Source organism: Nelumbo nucifera, chromosome 4, assembly GCF_055504915.1.
Source record: "Nelumbo nucifera cultivar China Antique chromosome 4, China Antique-T2T, whole genome shotgun sequence".
NCBI classification, from domain to species: domain Eukaryota; kingdom Viridiplantae; phylum Streptophyta; class Magnoliopsida; order Proteales; family Nelumbonaceae; genus Nelumbo; species Nelumbo nucifera.
The window spans coordinates 66233087-66244622 of NC_142652.1; the positions used below are offsets into that span (position 1 = coordinate 66233087).

Consider the following 11536-nt stretch of genomic DNA (forward strand, 5'->3'; position numbering starts at 1 on the left):
TAAGCATCGGAGCGACCTCGCCGAGTAAGCAACCCCGGGTCCTCTGATTCGCTTTTTGCAGATAACCAAGTCCGTCATCTACTGGAAGCCAGATCACCTCTAGCTGGGAGCAGCCAGATTGCGCTACATCATTTGGCGCCGTCTGTGGGAAACGCTACAAGAAGCCTCTTTCCTTGAAAATCATCAATGGCATCCTCCAGTAACGCCGGACAGAACGGTGAAATGAACGTCTCCAGGGGGCAACCTCAGGTCCCAGCCGTATGCATCGGTCAGTTTACCGTGCCTCTGTCTGCAGATGGGGTTCCAACATTAAACATACCTCGAGTCATAGCACCAGTGAATGCCCCACTCCCTCCTACGGTGGGTGCAACCTTTACTGAACCCTCTGTGATTCCCCTTGCAGTCGGGCAGAATCAGCTTGATGACTTGGTACACTGCGTGCAGACCATTCAGGTCCAAATGCAACAGGTCCAGCAATTCCAGTAATACCAGCAGCAGGTCCTGCACCACTTTTACCAGTAGCAATATCAGCAACAATTCCCTCCACTACCGTAGAATCAACAGCCGGTTCCACCTCGAAATCTGGCCCCAAAGCAAAGTAGATCCCGTCATCAGAACACTCGCCCTCCTCGCCGAGGGCAGACTTCCCAGGTTCCACATCACCTTGGGAGCCAAGTCTCGTCTCATGGCAGGAGGGACAGACAGATTACTCCTCTTGCTTCGGAGAACATTAATAGATCGGGAGACACTCAGCCCGCCAAGGCCGTTTCACCTAGGCCATCGCGTCAAGAAGGTCCGCTCGTGGGGAATCGGTTCAGGGTTCTGGCCGCGGACTCCAAGCGAGGCCCCTCCATCCACAACAACCAGCACCAATATCCAAACTACCCCGTGTCCGCACCGTACCCGATCACACCGAAGTTAGCAGCACAAATGCAGAACCAGTCAAGAAGCAGTAGAAGAGGCGTCATAAGGCATGCCGAGCTACAGTTCCAAGCCAGCTCGCTGGACCTATTCAGCCTGAACAGCCTAAAGGCAAAGAGGTGGCAAGCTCGGAAGACACAAAGACCGCTCCTGGCCACCCCGATGCCGAAGGACTTCAAAATGCCTTCGCTAGATAAGTATGACGGGTCGTTTGACCCAAATGATCATGTAGTCTCCTTCCAGTCCCAGATGCACCTAGCTGGGGATGATGAATCTTGCATGTGCGTTGCCTTCTCTACGACCTTCAAAGGAGTAGCTCGCACGTGGTACAGGAACCTCGCGCCAGGGACGATCAAGAGTTGGGCGCAGTTCGTGCAGATGTTCATCTCGCACTTCATCACTAGCAAGAAATGTCCAAGGTCACAAGAAAGCCTCCTCAACATAGTCTAGAGGGAAGGAGAGTCAATTCGAAGTTACATCAAACGCTTCAACGACACTTGTACAAATTCCCGATCTGGATCCCGCTGTAAGACTCACGGCAGCGAAGAGAGGTATCACCAACAGGGAGTTTAAGTGGCATGTGGTAGCCAACAAGCCCAAAGATATCATCGAGTTTCTCAAGCTCGCTGATCAGTTCATCGGGACAGAAGAGGAGATGAACCAGAAAAGTGAGAACCCAATGGAGAAGAGGAAACGAGAAGGTGACACCTCGAACAACGGGGACAACAAGCAAAGAAAGAGCAAGTCACCAACCAGGGGAGGGAACAAAAATGTATACTGTCATTTCCATAGAGATCATGGTCACAGTACCGAAAATTGTAGAAACCTCCGCGACGAGATTGAAGAACTCATCCGTCGCGGATACTTGAAAAATTTTGTACAAAAAGATAATAAAAACCAGACAAATTGGCAGGGGGAGCAAATGAGAGATGCTTTTGAGTCCAACAACAGACAGAGTGAACAGAGACAGCTGCCCAAAGAAAGACTGATCCGTAGAGTAATCAACATGATTACAGGCGGGTCTATTGTCGCGGACTGCACCTCGGTAGCGGGGAAGACCTCGGTTCATGAACTAGAACGAGAAGAATAGAATCCTCCGAAGCGACCAAGGCTCGAAGACCCCATATTCTTCACAAAAGACGACACGCACGGGATTCAATACTCCCATGATGACGCTCTAGTCATAACAATGAGGATCAACGATTTTGAAGTTAAGCGCATCCTAGTGGATTTAGGGAGCTCGGCTGACATCTTATTCAAGGACGCCTTCGACAAGCTCCAGCTCCAGGAAAGCGACATCAAGCCCACAAATACTCCTTTAGTAGGCTTCAGCGGAGAAGAAGTCAGGCCCCTAGGGAAAAATTTAGTACCTGTGGAGGTCAACACATGGCCTAATATCGCAAGATTCGAGCACACTTTCCTAGTAGTCACGACTCCTTCCCCGTACAATGTCATTGTAGGTCGGCCCATCACCCACGTACTTCGCGTAGTGGTATCCACCTACTATTTGGCTATGAAGTTCCCCATGGACTCCGGAGTAGGAGTAGCGCGAGGCGACCAGCTCGAAGCCAGATCACCTCCAGTTGGGAACTTCCAAGTTGAACTTATTAGGGGTTGTTTAGCTTGGGCCCTATTTGCTAAAGCCATCATTGGACTCCAAAGGATTGATACCCAATTAGACTTCAAATTAGATTATCCCTGATAATGTGTGGACATGGTGCATATCTCAACTAGACCTAACTCAAAAGAAAATAATTGCTTGAGCCTACAAATTTATAGGTCTAATCAGGTTAGGTTAAGTTATAAACGAATTATTAATTATTATTATTAATTATTGAAATATTGTTAGCTATTAAAATATTATAATTATTAAATTACTATATTTATTTAAAATACAATAATTTTTGGAAATTATCATATTTTCAGAAATATTGCTAATTTCCTGGCTAAAACTAATTAAATGTAATTTTCTGGTAATTGAATATAACTTTTTGGTAATTAAATGTAATTTACTATTATTTATAACTTAAATTATAATTACTGTTAATTATAGTTTAAAAATAATTATTGTTAATCATATTACTATTAATAATTAAAATAAATTATTTATTAATTAAGCTTTAGGTTTTTCAGAATTTTGGAGTTTTACTTAATTTTTGGTGTTTTTTCATTATTATTCAGTATTTTTTGTATATGAGTATTTTTTCAATATTTTTTAGTATTTTCACCATTTAGATAACTAAATAAATACCATAGTTAATAAAAAATACAACTAATTTTCAATAATTTTTGGCTTACGTATTTTTTAGTAATAAAATACTATTAATTGTACTTTTTAATCATTTTTAGTAAATACACTTATTAATATAAAATATTGTTAATTTCCAATATTTTTTAATTAATTTTAGTATTATAATTATGTTTAGGTTTTTCAAATTTTTTTGGATTATTAATTAATTGTTGGTATTTTAACACTATCAGTTAATATTTTTTATTAGCGTTTATTAAGTTGGATTTTTAAGTGGCAGTTTAACACATTTTTAATATTTACTAAGCTTTGTTAATATTTATTTTTAGTGAAAGTTCAGTGGATTTTTAAATTAATAATTTTTTGATTATTTAACCTCAACCTATTTATATTTACATCATGGTTTTCAAAACCGGTCCAGACCGGAAAAACTAGGAACTGATTAGGTGACCAGTTCCGTTTTACCCCAGAACCATTATTTTGCCAAAAATCGTTGATCTGGTCAGCAAACCGCTAACCCAACGGTCAAACCGTTTGAATCGTCCAACGGTTTTGACCGTTTTTTTATTTTTTGTCAGAATGGGCCATCCATTCAGTTCGAATAGTTGGACCGTTTGATTCGAGAACCGAATCTTTGATCGGTTTGTTGTCCGGTTCGGTTTTAAAAACCTTGATTTATATTATTACTATTATCTCTCTCCCTCCCTTTCTCTCTCTCTCTCTTAAATGTAATAATAATATGCACTGAAATAAGAGGCCTTGGAAAACCCAAATGTCTCTCTCTCTTAAGTGTCTTTTTTAAATGTAATAACATGCATTAAAGTAAGAGGCCTTGGAAAACCTCTCTAATATTGTGCAGCTTTATTAATCTAATCAAGATAAGCAATGATTACTGTTTTATATTTTTAAAACAAAACAAAATAAGAAAAAATGTAAAAAATGGAGAAAATAGATAAATAACTTCTCTCAAAGGAGAGGGTGCTGACATGCACAGACCAAATTATATATATATATATATACTAGTGGGGACATTTGTTAATGTTGTGTTTTGTTTGAAGGAAAAAGCAAGTAAAGGAAGGGAAAGGTAAGGAAACCTTTACAAACGTTGTATAGGTTTCCCTACCTTTACAAACGCTTTATGATAAATATTTAGTTATTTAAATATTTAAATAATCTATAAAATATTTAAAATATTTTGTTATTTGAAATTTATTTATTTAAATCTATTACATATTATTAAATATTTTAAAAATATTTAAATTGATAGTCCGAAAAAAACATAATTTAAATTGTTAGTACATATTTGTGATATATTTTGTAAAAATATAAAATTACTTTTTGTGTTTTTAATAAATATTTTAAAGTTATTATATAATTTTGTTAGAATATTTAAATAATTTAATTTTTTTTAAGAATTATAGGTAAATAGGGGAGAGCATAAATAAGAATTAGAGATAATTTAGGATATAAACTCTCTACTAAATTAGAGATAACTTTAGAGATAAATAGAAATTAGAGATAATTTCTAAGATAAATAGGAATTAGAGATAATTTTGGATAAAGTAGGGGATAGTGGGGGAGGTAGTTTAGGAGAAATTTTAGGAGAAGAGATTATTTAGGTTATTGGGAAAGTGCATCTCATTAATTGTCCTAAAAATGACGTGGAATAAAAAAATAAAAAATTCAAAAAAAGGAGAAAATTTCTTGACCGCTTTGTTTCAATATGCATTTATATATAGATAGATTTTGTGGGACGGGTTATCCTTTATTGTTTGGCCCAATATCGGATTTAATACTCACAGAACACCTCACACCAATTTCAGAGCACATCGTAGCTATACATTGAGAATATCTTCCGTACTTAACGTTATTTTCATGCGAAAAATTGGTTTGTCCATGTCAGCATATCTCTCCTTTGAGAGAAGCTATTTATCTATTTTCTCCATTTTTTGTATTTTTTTCTTATTTTCTTTTGTTTTCAAAATATAAAACAATAATCATTGCTTATCTTGATTAGATTAATAAAGTTGTACACTATTAAAGAGAGACCTTTGGGTTTTTCAAGGCCTCTTATTTTAATGCATGTTATTATTACATTTAAAAAAGACATTTAAGAGAGAGAGAGAGAGAGAATAGTAATAATATAAATATATTGAGGTTAAACAATAAAAAAAATATTAATTTAAAAATCCAATAAACTTTCACTAAAAATAAATATTAACAAAATTTAGTAAATATTAAAAATGTGATTCAATTCCACTTAAAATCAAACTTAATAAACGCTAATAAAAATATTAATGGATAGTTTTAAACATTTAATAATATTATGAGATAACTTATGAATTGAAACCTTTATTGTGCATAATGAACTCATTAAAAATAATAAAAAAAGGGTAAATTACAAAGACCCCCCATACTATGGGGCTTATGACAAAGACCCCCTGTACTTTGTTTTGCGACAAAGACCCCCCTTGTACTATGACCATGAGACAAAGACCCCCTTCCATTAGCTTTCTGTTAAAATCCATTGTTGCAATATATTTTAATCTCCATATTACCCTTGTAACAATTGGGAGAAAAACACTGTTCATCTTCCTCAATCTCACGATACTCAAACAAAACAATAGCAATGGTAATCCCTTCTACCTCAAATTCCTTTACATTTCTCTCTCTCTCTCTCCCCCAATTTCTTTTCTTCTCCTTCCCCTTTCTTCTTCCCGCTTTCCTCTATTTTCCGTTCCTCTCGGCTATAGCCGCCATAACTCGTTACAGCGGCTAATGGTAACAAAGAGACAGGAAAATACAATTTCTTCTGTAAGAGCCATCTTAACCTTATTATTCAACCATGATAAATCCAAGACCTCACCACTAGTTCATGGAACTCATGCAGAGGTTTCCTAGATAACTAAAAGATTCTTCGAGGTAAAATGATACAAACTGATTCTGACATTCTACCTATACTCCTAAGCTTAACCAATATTTCCTTATCAGGAAAAAGAGGAGCTAATTCAGATGAACTATTCACCGTATAGTATACATACGAAGGAACAATATCTGCAATATCATCCTCATTTGTTCTCTCGATGGAATCAAATTACCATTTTGGGTTCGGGAATTGGAGATTGCGAAGTCGAGAGATGGCATAGGAGTGGAAATCGAGAGCTGGGTTGTGGAGAATGAGGCCTGGTTCGATCGGTTGTCCTCCAAATCGAGCCGCGAGTCTCTGTTCGTTAATGGCCATGTTAGACAGTGTATGCCCTTAGCTCCAAACAGAATGATGTACATTATGGCATTTAATGTAAATGAATAAAGTACATATTTGATTCATGTTATCATGGTGTGTTTCTATGTAATACCCTTAAATTGGATACATATGAGACTCATGTTAGTTTAGAATCTTCACAGCCATTTGATAGATCTGGGGAGATTTATCCTGCCAAGGCTGACACTGATGTGCCGCCAAGTTGGTTGGGGTGGTTTGTCTCAGCTGCCAGGGTGAGACCTGAGGTACATGCAGTGTGGGTTTTCTTGAAACCCTGAACTAGACTAGAATTCCAGTATTGCCCTGGACCTTGGAGATAGATGGGCAAAACTGGAATGTTACACCTGACCCCTAGGCTCGATTATGATACTACACTAGGTGTTGGATTGGACTGTCTTTGATATGCCAATCAGTGAGATCCTTAAAGGGGGTCAAAACCGGTTGGGACAGTTCGAGAATTCATCTGAGTGGGTGATCATAGTGACAGGATCAGCCCCTTTGTCGAACAAAGTTAATGATCGGGGATGCACTCTCTCTGGTGGAAACCAAAACTGCCGGCAGTCGATTTCAACCATTGAAATTTGTTTTGCAAAATATATTTATATAGAGATACACACACACACACACACACACACACACACACACACGTCTCCTACAGTGAATTTGGCCAGGCCTTGTAACAGAGGCTGGGCTGAACCCATGTGGTTGATGTATAGATCAATGTTTGGATCCCACACCATACAAGGATATCCAACTAGGCCACACTTTGGAGGGTAAGTGAGCAGATGAAATTAATGGGCCTGAATCCCAATTCGAACTGGCTTAATAAGATTAATTAAAATGGGGCAGTTTTGGGATTTAGATCAGCAGATAGGATAAGGGTTGTCCCTATCCACTCAAAGAGTCCAGATCCAAATAAAAGATTTGGATTAGGAAACTCCTAATTAGATTAGGAGGGCTGATCTTTATCTGCAGATAAGATAAGCGATTATCCTTATATCTTAAAAAGAATCCAGATCCAAATACAAGATTTGGATTAGGAAACTCCTAATGGGATTAGGAGATGCTCTCTTTAAAGGCTATAAATAGAGGAGCAGGGAGAACCTTCAACAAACAATTCTCAGATCAGAGATTACAAAGAGAGAAGAATCTGTAGTTTGACTGCTCTTGTCTTCTACTCTTTCCTGCTCTTGCCGCCATACCAGTTCGATCTTCACCTGTGGGAGTGATCAAGAAGAGTTCTTGATATTTCCTTTTGGTAGAAAAGGTAATCAGAAGTTGTGCTCACTAGCCCTCCATTAGATTCTTGCTAAAGAGCCATCTTGCTAATTATGCTTCATCGTGCACCGTGTCATTTTCGGTGGAAGCAGTCTTTGGACCTTTCCTTGGGTGTGAGCACCTTCATTAGAGGTTATTGTTACTTCGTATTAGGTATAACCCTCCACTCCCTTTTGGTTTAAGATCTGGTCTGGTTTAGGTTCAAGATTGATCCTTGAAAATGCAGTTTTTTAAAATAGGGAATGTGATTCCCACGTAAGAGAAAGGGAATTTTTTGAAATTTCGGCCAACCTTCCTACAGGGTTTGGCCATTCATATGATGGATCTCTCATCCCTTTCAGGTCACTCGTCGAAGAAGTGGTGAAGAGGTTGTTGGGGTTTCTCTTCTCTCTCCATCTTCTGTGGCTTTTCGGATTTGAAGTCGGCACCCAAAACAAAGCAGTGCTGCTCTTTTTGCTGTTTTTGCTGTTTCGAAATGTCAGTAAGGCTTTGCAACTACGGCTGAGAGTAGTCACCTTGTAAAGCAGAGCAGCGCCTCTGTTTGGATTGAGCTAGCGGTGTAAATCACCACAAATTATCAAGCAATGAATCCAGTTCACTCCTATCAGTTCCAGAAGTTTCTGAAAAGAAAGCACGCTCATCCACCTCTCCCTTCAATCCATGAAAATACCTGTTCTTTTTGTTCAGATAACCAAAGAAAAATTAGTATACCATTGTTGGGTTTTCAAGAGGATTGACCCGTTAATCTTGTAATTTTGTTCTATACAAACCTATAATCTTTGTCAGCCTAAGAGTAAGATCCAGAGTCCAAGAACAAATGGGTAATGGAGTTGTTTAGAAGCAAGAACCCATTGCCAGGAGGTCTGGAAGAGGACGAATGGGGATAAAGGAAGGGATGATGTGGGATGTTGTAATAAGAATGGTGTTGGTGATTGGTTTCAACAGCAACTGATGAAGAGAGTGAAGGAAGGGACTAAGAAGAGGAATTTGCAGAGGAGTTGTTGATAATGGTGGAGGGGTTTATGGGTATTGATGAGATTGTTGTAGAGGTGTTTGCCGTAATAACTTCCATAGGCTTTCTTGAACTGTTTCTAGCCATGTGCATGTGTCTCTTGTAGTACTTTGAATCTGGGCATACTTTTTTCGAGCATCTCCATTTCTTTCCATCCGTTCTCCTGCATCTCCCTGGCTCGGGGTTTGCTTTCCTACCAAAACTCATCTCAAAACTACCCCACCCAACTGCAACAACAGATACCCAAATCCTATTTTTACCAAAAAATATATATTAATAAGAAAGATGCACTAAAAAATCGATTCAAGACAAGGGTAGTATGGGGATTAAAAAATATTGTAACGGGTGTATTTCAATGGAAAGCTAACAGAAGGGGGTCCTTTGTCTCACGGTCATAGTATAGGGGGGTCTTTGTCACGAAACAAAGTACTGGGGGGGGGGTCTTTGTCACAGACCCCATAGTACAGAGGGGTCTTTGTAATTTACCCTAAAAAATAATTTAAAATGAGAACCTATTTTATTAACAGTATTTTATTGCAAAAATTACTGAATAATAACGAAAAAATACTAACAATTAATTAAAAATAAGAAATTTAAATATACAAATATTAATTGACAATTTTAATAATATTATTAGATAACTTTGTATTAATGCATTTTTAATTAAGTAATAATTTTTATGAGTTGTGACATTTATTATACATAATGAACTCATTAAAAAATGACAATAATTAATGAGACTTTAAAATGTAGAACATGTTTTATTAACGATATTTTATTGCAAAATTACTCATATGAAAAAATTACTAAATAATAATGAAAAATACCAACAATTAATTAAAAATCTGGAAAATCTGAAAACCTAAGCATAGTTAAAATACTAAAAATATTGAACATTAACAATATTTTTTATTAATAAGGGTATTTACTGAAAATAATTAAAAAGTACAATTAATAGTATTTTATTATTAAAAATACCAAAAATTATTAAAAAATACTCAAGCTAGAAATTATTGAAAATTAATTGTATTTTTATTAACTATGTTATTTATTTAATTTATTTTTACTAAAAGCAATTGCAAATTAATTTTGTAGTGACTAATATGAAAAATAAATGCTGAAAATACTAAAAATTATTGAAAAATACTCATATGCAAAAATTAATGAATAATAATAAAAAACACCAAAAGTTAATTAAAAATCCAAAAGTTCTGAAAAACTAAAGCTTAATTAAAATACTAAAAGTAATTAAAAAATTAAATTAATTGTATTTTATTGCAAAAATATTGATAATAATGAAAAAATAATGCATTTTAATTATTAATAGTAATATAATTAACAATAATTATTTTTTAAACTTTAATTAACAGTAATTATAATTTAAGCTATAAATAGTAGAAAATTACATTTAACTAAAAAAAGTTATATTTAATTACCAAAAAATTACATTTAATTTGTTTTAGCCAAGAAATTAGAAATATTTCTAAAAATATGATAATTTCTAGAAATTACTATATTTTAAATAAATATAGTAATTTAATCATTACAATATTTTAATAATTAATAAAATGCAAGAAATCATTTATAACTTAAGCAACTATTAGATCTATATATTTGCAGGCTCAAGCAACTATTTTCTTTTGAGTTAAGTCTAGTTGAGATATGCACCATGCCCACACATTATCAGGGATAATCAGATTCGAAGTCTAATTGGGTATCAAACTTTTAGAGATCCAATGATGGTTTTAGCAGATAGGGCCCAAGCTAAATAATCCATAATAATCTCAATTTGGAAGTTATATGCATATATGGTAAATATTATTATATAATATTTAAATAATAAATTTTATATTAATATATAGAACTGCTATATATTTTTTTTAATATACTAGAATTAAATAAAAATTTTAATTTGTAAAAAATCATAGTTTTATAATTAACATGACCTCTTTATCAACAGAAAATGTGCAAGCTTGAGCCTGAGCCTGGCCCGACCATTGGGCCTAGATCTTGAGCCCAAGCCCAACCCTTATATAAAGCCTAAAACTCAAGCCCAAGCCCGAAACCCGATCTATACAAAAAATGTCTTATTTTCAGTATACTTTTATAAACTAATATTATATTAATTTATTAATAATTTAATAAATTAATAAACTAATTTATATTTTCTAATAGTAAATTGATACTTATTAATAATTTAAGAAGCATATATATATATATACACATTATATTTATTATATATAACATAAGTATTTTTATATATGAAATAGTACCGGGTCGGGCTTATTTGAGAAAGCTCAAGCTCGAGCCCACAAGTCTAAAATTTTGTCCAAGCCTGAAAAATAACAGGTTAGGCCAGGCCGGGCCGTCGGGCTACTCGGTCCATGAATAGGTCTAATTGTATATATAAACAATTGTATACATAAAATATCATATGAAATAAAAATTTAAACATCTTTTTCAATTTTTTTTTAAATGGACCTCTCATAGATTGGCACGGTCCACAACCTAGCTTGGCCCATGGACCAGCCTGGCCCACAGCATAGCACGGGTTCGTGCAGGCTCGAGCCGTGGGCCGTGCCGAACCAACCCCCCAAATTATCCCAGGGGAGGGAGAAATGACCCACACTTTGTGTGAGCCACATGTGGGTTATGCCGTGCCAACCCAGCAAGACCCGATTTACACCTCTACTTGCACTTGCCCAATACTAGGGACAAGGTGGAGAAATTTGAGAATTCTCTATCCTTGATGAGGAGTGGGGTGCCTTTCCCCTAAACTTGCTTGACATTAGGGAGTGGTTACATTGCCTTGAAC

General features: G+C 35.8%; 1 pseudogene; it reads right to left on the minus strand.

Annotated features, from left to right (window-relative positions):
* Positions 1-8051: 8051 nt before the first annotated feature.
* On the minus strand, positions 8052-9117 carry LOC148800661 (growth-regulating factor 1-like; annotated as a pseudogene).
* Positions 9118-11536: the final 2419 nt, after the last annotated feature.